At 50.0% G+C, this 7,780-nt stretch overlaps 1 long non-coding RNA gene across 2 annotated transcripts; it reads left to right on the top strand.

Annotated features, from left to right (window-relative positions):
- Positions 1-939: 939 nt before the first annotated feature.
- LOC123370904 lies at positions 940-6,716 on the top strand. Of its 2 annotated transcripts, XR_006579615.1 has the most exons (6): positions 940-997; positions 1,607-1,959; positions 4,955-5,079; positions 5,378-5,721; positions 6,066-6,319; positions 6,484-6,716. It is a non-coding gene; the product is annotated as an uncharacterized LOC123370904 (long non-coding RNA). The 2 variants fall into 2 exon arrangements; XR_006579614.1 differs by lacking the exons at positions 940-997; positions 1,607-1,959 and having other exon boundaries at positions 4,871-5,079.
- The last annotated feature ends 1,064 nt before the right edge of the window (positions 6,717-7,780 follow it).

Here is a 7,780-nt window from a genome sequence, read left to right as displayed (position 1 = left end):
AACCGTGGGATACAGGAGCTGTAAAATGAAGAGACTACGTGACATTGCAGACGGAGATGCTATTTTCTTTTTTTGCTTTTCTCCCCTCTGCTGGGTTTAGTACCAAGGAAAAAGAAGTCCCACGTCGGAGTCTACTGCCCTCATGCGATGGAAAGTGAGTGAGAGCAGCGAGCCTGTGAGCATTGTTCATGCCAGGCAAGAGCCGTCCATCTGGGAGTTGAGCAGAGGCCACTGTCACTGAGATAAGTGTCTGGTTTGGTGATTGCTCTGCTCACAGCTCAGCTCCTGTTAGGGACACCCCATTAGCAAGGTCTGGGTTTGTAAGAAAAGGTTCCTAACTAGTGGTTATAAAGGAGACAAGGTCCCCATTTTCAGGGGCTGGTAATTTCTCTGGCCAGGAGGGGTGTGTCTTCTGCAGCAGAAGATTGGATCCAGGGGGAAGACTCCAGCTCTTGAGTTTCTTGACTCCCTCCCATGTTTTTTTCTCTGTCTCTCTCTCCTCTAATGTGTTGGCCAACACACACACACTCTCTCTGTCTCTGTCTCTGTCTCTGTCTCTGTCTCTGTCTCTGTCTCTGTCCTTGCTTCTTCTTGTGCCGTCTCCCTTCATAGGACACGGATAGGAGTGCTAGGTGTGCATCCCCACAGGCTAGATCTCGGGAGCTATGAACAAATAGGAGGAGATGAAAATCATGCAGGGTATTGGGTGCTAGAGTGGAGCGGTGTCTGTGGATGTTGACTCAGTCTCTGTTCGAGTCGAGCGGATGTAGATGGGATGGGAGAGGGAAGCAGGGATGAGGGCAAGATTAAACGCACCAGTAGTGCTGTGTGTAGTGATGGTACTTACTTGACTTTATTAGTTTGCAGAGGAATCATCCAGGAGCCCTCACCGAACGAGAATATGCAGAAGTGGATGTGAGCAGCCTGGACATCCTTCTGAGGAGACCTCAACAGTCCTCAGGTTTCTGCCTTCTGCCTAACTGGCTGTGAGTAAGCGGTGAGTGCTTGTAATTTTTGTACTCACTGTAATTTTCTTCATAGGCCATTTCCTTCCTTGTTTGGTATGGGGCACTGTGGGATTAAGGCTGGGGAAGAGACCAGAGTTATACTTGCCAACTTTCACTGGGTAGATAAGAACCCTGAATTCACAATATTCCAAAAATCAAGCTAATCCTATTTCAAATAAGGCCAAAACAAGCCAATTCCTAAGAACCCCAGCACTCAATGACTAGATCTCTCCTGGCGTGCAGTCTGGGAATGTGGTGGGTCCACTGTGCACCCCTGACTCTCTCTCCCCCCTTTGCCCCTGCTTGCCAGAAGTAGCAAGCTACAACGAGCAATAAGTTACAGGCCAAAACCAAGCCCGATTTGTATGTTTTATTTTCCCCCTTGAGATTTGGTGTGTGTGTGACCAGAGTCTGCTGAGTAAAGTGACTATTTCGGGTGTCGTTGCAAGGGGTGCTTTCTACTTGCAGTCCTACCGGTGTAATGGGAATAGGGTTGAGGGCGGAGCCCCACTGTGTGTGGGAGGGGAAAATAAGAGCCTACCCAAAGTTGCTGACTGAAAGGGTAACTGATTTGTTTTTCCCCCTTGTGCTGGGTTTAGTAGCAAGAGAAAAGAAATCACAGGCCAGAGTATACTGCCCTCGTGCAATGGAAAGAGAGCAAGAGCGATGAGTCTGCAAGCATTGATGCGAGGCAGCAGGCGTCCATCTGGGAGCGGAACCGCCACCACTCTCAATGAGATAAGTGTCTTCTTTGGTGATCGCTCTGCTCAAGGCCCATCTTGCTCCCGGTAGGGACACCCCGTTAGCTGGGGCTGGGTTTGTAAGAAAAGGTTCCTGACTAGTTGTGGTTACAAGGGAGACGATGTCCCCATTTTCAGGGGCTGCTCATGTCTCTGGCTAGGACCAGTGTGTCCTCGGCAGCATATTAGATCCAGGGGGATGACTCCAGCTGGTGAGTTTCTTGACTCCCTCCCACGTTTTTCTCTCTCTCTCCTCTAATGTGTTGGCCAACACACACTCTGTCTGTCTGTCTCACTCTCTCTCTGTCCTTGCCTCCTCTTGTGCTGTCTTCCTTCGTAGGACACGGGCAGGTGTGTTAGGTGTGCATCCCCACAGGCTAGGTCTTGTGAGCTATGAACAAGTAGGGGACCGAAATGATGCAGGGCAGTGGGCGCTAGAGTGAAGCGGTGACTGTGTGTGTTGACTGAGTCTCTGCTCTAGTGGGGCTGATGTGGGAGGCAGGGATGAGGGCAAGATTTCACGCAACAATTGAATTTTTTGTAGTGAGGGCTCTTGGTTGGCTTATTTGCTGCACTTGTAGAGGAATTGTCCAGGAGCAGCAGCCGGAGGAGAAATTGGCAGACGTGGGCCTGAGGAGCCTGGACATTCTTCTAAGGAGACATGAACAGGCCTCAGCTTTCTGCCTCGTGCATAACTGGCTGTGGGTAAGTGGTCGGTGCTTGGAATTCCTCATCTGTACTTGCTGTGATTTTCTTCACACTTTGTTTGCTTCCTTGTTGGGTGTGGGGCTCTTTGGGATTAAGGCTGGGGAAGGGACCAGAGTCACAGTTGCTAACTTTCACTGGGGAAATGAACACCCCGACTTTGACAATAAGCCAAAAATCAAGATAAACCCATTTGAAAACAAGGCCAAAACAAGCCAATCCCTAAGAACCCCAACACTCAATGACTAGATCTCCCCTGGCGTGCAGTCTGGGACTGTGGTGGGTCTGCTGTGCACCTCAACTAGCCGTCCCCTTTGCTCCTCCTTGTCCGTGCTTGCTGGAAGCAAAAAGCTACAAGAAGCAATAAGTTACAAGGCAAAAAGAAGCACAATTTCTACGTGTTTTCCCCACAGGTTTGGTGTGTCTGACCAGAGTCGTCTGTGCAGAGTGACTATTTCAGGTGTCATTGCAAGGGGTGCTTTCTACTTGTAGTCAGAAAGGCATGATGGGAGGAGGGTTCAGGGCAGAGCCCCACCATGTGGGAGAGGCGAAAAGAAGCGGCTACCCAACGTTGCCAGTTGAGATGGTGACTGACTTGTTTTTCCGCTGGATTTAGTACCAAGGGAAAAGAAGTGACAAGTCAGAGTCTACTGCCCCCATGCGATGGAAAGCGAGCGAGAGTGATGGGACTGCGAGAATTATTGATGCCTTGAAAAAGCCGTCCAACTGGGAATGGAAGAGTCATCACTGTCAATGAGATAAGTGTCTGTGTTGGTGATTGCTCTGCTCACGGCCCACCTTTCTCCTGAAAGGGATGCCCCATTTGCTGAGGCTGTGTTTGTAAGAAAAGGTTCCTGACTAGCTGTGGTTTTGAGAGAGAGAGAGATGATCCCCATTTTTAGGGGCTGCTCAGTTTTCTGGCCAGGAGCAGTGTGTCCTATGCAGCAGAAGGTTGCATCTAGGAGAATGAGTCCAGGTGGTGAATTGCTTGCCTTTCCCTCGTGTTTCTCTCTCTCTCTCTCTCTCTCCTCTAGTGTGTTGGCCAACACTCTTTCTCAATCTGTCCTTGCTTTTCCTTGTGCTGTCTCCCTTCTTAGGATATCGGCAGGCGAGCTAGGTGTGCACCCCCACAGGTTGTGTCTTGGGAGCCATAAAGAAGTAGGAGGGGACGAAAATCATGCAGGGCAGTCGGTGCGAGACTGGAGCGATGACTGTTGGTGTTGTGGGGCTAAGACAGATCGAAAGCGACGCAGGGAAGAGGGCCTTAATTGGGCTCTATGTAGTGCAGGAGTTCTCAAACTGGGGTTTAGGTCCTGTCAGGGGGCCGCAAGGTTGTTATTTGGGCGGTTGTGAAATGTCATCCTCCATCCTAAACATCACTTGGCTTCCAGCATTTATAATGCTGTTGAATATACAAAAAGTGTTTTTAATTTATAAGGGGAGGGTCACACTCAGAAGCTTTCTATGTAAAAGGGATCATCAGTACAAAAGGTTGAGAACCACTGGTGTAGTGATAGTTCTTGCTTGCCTTTATTAGTTTGCAGAGGAATTGTCCAGGAGTCTCAGCTGGAGAAGAATCTGGCAGAAGTGGACCTGAACTGCCTGGACATCCTTCTAAGGAGACATGAACAGTCCTCAGCTTTCTGCATTCTGGATAACTGGCTATGAGTAAGAAGTCAGTGTTTTCAATTCCTTATCTGTACTCACTCTTGTTTCCTTCATAGGCCGTGTGCTTCCTCGTTGGGTACAAGGCTCTTTAGGATTAAGGCTGGGGAAGGGACAAGAGTCTCCTGAGCAAAGTGACTATTTTGGGTGCAGTTAAAATGGGTCCCTTCTAGTTGCAGCTGTAAAGGAGTAATGGGAGATAGGTTGAGGGCGGAGCTGTGGGATACGGGAGATGTGAAATGAAGAGACTACGTGATATTGCAGACAGGAAGAAAAAAAAATAAAATTACCATCTCTTTTACTTCTTCCTTGGTACTAAACCCAGCAGTCACACATCAGAGTCTACTGTCCTCATGCAATGGAAAGTGAGTGAGAGCAGCGAGCCTGTGAGCATTGTTCATGCCAGGCAACAGCCATCAATGTGGGGGTCGAGCAGACGCCACTGTCAGTGAGATAAGTGTCTGTTTTGCTGAGGGTTCTGCTCACGACCCATATCAGTTTCTTGCCTTTCTCTCTCTCTCTCTCACTCTCTTCTCTAGTGTGTTGGCCAACAATCTGTCTCTGTCCTTGCCTCTCCTTGTGCTGTCTCCCTTCATAGGACACGGGCAGGAGTGCTAGGTGTGCATCCCCACAGGCTAGGTCTCAGGAGCTATGAACAAATAGGAGGAGATGAAAATCATGCAGGATATTGGGCGCTAGAGTGGAGCGGTGTCTGTGGATGTTGACTCAGTCTCTGTTCATCGAGTCGAGCGGATGTAGATGAGATGGGAGAGGGAGGCAGGGATGAGGGCATTCATAGAGCTCTGTGTAGTGACAGTTCTTGCTTGGCTTTATTAGTTTGCAGAGGAATCGTCCAGGAGCCCCAGCCGGATGAGCATGTCAGAAGTGGACCTCAGCAGCCTGGACATCCTTCTAAGGAAACAAGAATAGTCCTCAGGTTTCTGCCTTCTGCATAACTGGCTGTGAGTAAGGGCTCAGTGCTTTGAACTCAGTCATCTGTACTCACTGTAGTATTCTTCACTGACCGTGTGGTTTCTTGTTGGGTACAGGGTTCTGTGGGATTAAGGGTGAGGGGCCAGAGTCTGCTGTGCAGAGTGACTCTGTGGGGGGGTGTTGTAAGAGGTGCTTTGTACTTTTAGTCCTAAAGGTGTAATGGGTAGAAGGCGGAACCCCGCCATGCGTGAGAGGGGGGGAAAAGAAGAGCCTACGAGACATTTCTGACTGAGACGGTAGCTTACTTGTTTTATCCCCTGGTTTTAGTACCAAGGAAAAAGACGTCACATGTCAAAGTCTACTGCCCTTATGAGTGAGAGTGACGAGACTGCGAGTGGTGTTGGTGCCAGGCAGGAGCTGTCCCTCTGGGAGCAGAACAGCTGCTACTATCACTGAGATAAGTATCTGTTTTGCTGAGGGTTCTGCTCACGGCCCACCTGGCTACAGGTAGAGACACCCCGTTAGGTGGAGTGGGTTTGTAAGAAAAGGTTCCTGACTAGCTGTGGTTTTGAGGGAGACACGGTCCCCATTTCCAGGGGCTGATTTCTCTGTCCAGGATCGGTGTGTCCTCGGCAGGAGAAGGTTAGATCCATGAGGGATGACTCCAGGTGGTGAGTTGCTTGCCTTCCTCCTCTGTTTCTCTCTCTGTCTTCTCTACTCTACTGTGTTGGCCAACACACACTTTTTCTCTCTTGGCTGTCTCCCTTCATAGGGCACGGGCAGGAGTGCTATGTGTGCATCCCCTCAGGCTAGGTCTCGGGAGCTATGAACAAGTAGGAGGGGATGAAAATCATGCCTCGTAGTGGGCGCTAGAGTGGAGGGGTGACTGTGGATGTTGACTGTCTCTCTTCAAGTGGGCCTGATGTAGATAGGCAGGGATGAGGGCAAGATTACCTGCACCAATTGAATTTTGTGTAGTGATGGCTCTTGCTTCGCTCATTTCCTGCGCTTGCAGAGGAATTGTCCAGGAGCAGCAGCTGAAGGAGAAAGTGGCAGACGCGGACCTGAGGAGCCTGCACATCCTTCTAAGCAGACATGAAAGGTCCTCAGATTTCTGCGTCCCGCACAACTGGCTGTGAGTAAGCGGTCAGTGCTTGGAATCCCTCATCTGTACTGGCTCCGGTTTTGTTCAGAGGCTCTGAATTTCTTCATTGGACACAGTGCTCTGTGGGATTCAGACGAAGCAAAGGCACAAGTCTCCTGTGCAGAGTGAGTATCTTGGATGTAGGTGCAGTGGGCTGCTTTTTAGTTGTAGTGCTAAAGCTGTAATCGGAGGAGGGTTGAGGGCGGAGCCCTGAGGTGTGGTAGATGGGAGAAGAAGAACCTATGCACGTTGCAGACTGAGATGCTAACTGATTTGTTTTTCCCCCTAGTGCTGGGTTTAGTACCAAGTGGAGAGTCAGAATCCACTCCGCACATGCCATGGAAAGGAAGCGAGAGCTGGGAGATTCTAAGCACTGTTGATGCCAGGGAAGAGCCATCCAGCTGGGAGTGGAGCAAGGACCACTGTCAGTGAGATAAGTGTCTTGTTAGGTGAAGGCTTTGCTGTGGTTACGAGGGAGACAAGGTCCCTATTTTCAGGGGCTGCTCAGTCCTCTGGCCAGTACCGGTGTGTCCTCTGCAGCGGAAGGTTGGATCCAGGAGGATGACTCCAGGTGACAAGTTGCTTGCCTGCCTTCCTCCCGTGTTTCTCATTTTCTCGCTCTGTCTCTTTAGTGTGTTGGCCAACGCTCTCTCTTAATCTGTCCTTTCCTTGTGCCATCTCCCTTCTTAGGACACAGGCAGGCCTGCGAGATGTGCATCTCCACAGGTTAGGTCTTGAAAGCCCTGGAGTAGTAGGAGGGGACGAAAACCATGCGGGGTAGTGGGTGCGAGAGTGGAGCAGTGACTGTCAGTGTTGAATCGGTCTCTGTTCAAGTGGGGCTGATGTAGATGGGGTGGAAGAGGGAGGCAGGATTGAGGGCAACGTTTCAAGTACCATTAGAGCTGTGTGTAGAGATGGCGCATGCTTGGCTTTTGCAGCTGCATTTCCAGAGGAATTGTCCAGGAGCTCGAGCCGGAGGAGAAACTGGCAGAGGTGGATCTGAGCAGCTTGGACACGGTTCTAACCAGACAGGAACAGTCCTCAGCTTTCTGCCTTCTGAACAACTGCCTGTGAGTAAGCGGTCAGTGCTTTCAATTCCTTATCTGTACTCGCTGTAGTTTACTTCACAGGCCTTGTGCTTCCTCGCTGGGTACGAGGCTCTTTGGGATTAAGGCTGGGGAAGGGACAAGAGTCTCCTGAGCAAAGTGACTATTTTGGGTGCAGTTACAATGGATCCCTTCTAGTTGCAGATGTATAGTAATAATAGAAGATGGTTTGATGTCGGAGCCGTGGGATATGGGAGATGAAGAGACTACATGACATTGCAGATGGAGATGCTAATTTGTTTGTTTTTCTCTCCTCCGCTGGGTTTAGTACCAAGGAAAAATAAGTCACATGTCAGAGTCTACTGCCCTTATGCAATGGAAAGTGAGTGAGAGCTGCGAGCCTGTGAGCATTGTTCATGCCAGGCAAGAGCCGTTCATTTGGGAGCCAAGCAGATGCCACTGTCAGTGAGATAAGTGTCTGTTTTGCTGAGGGTTCTGTTATCTGCCAATCTGACTCCAGGTACAGACACCCTGTTAGCT

The sequence above is a fragment of the Mauremys mutica genome, chromosome 5 (assembly GCF_020497125.1).
Source record: "Mauremys mutica isolate MM-2020 ecotype Southern chromosome 5, ASM2049712v1, whole genome shotgun sequence".
NCBI classification, from domain to species: Eukaryota; Metazoa; Chordata; order Testudines; family Geoemydidae; genus Mauremys; species Mauremys mutica.
Note: the sequence above shows the minus strand (reverse complement) of the source record. Positions and strands in the feature narration are given on the sequence as shown.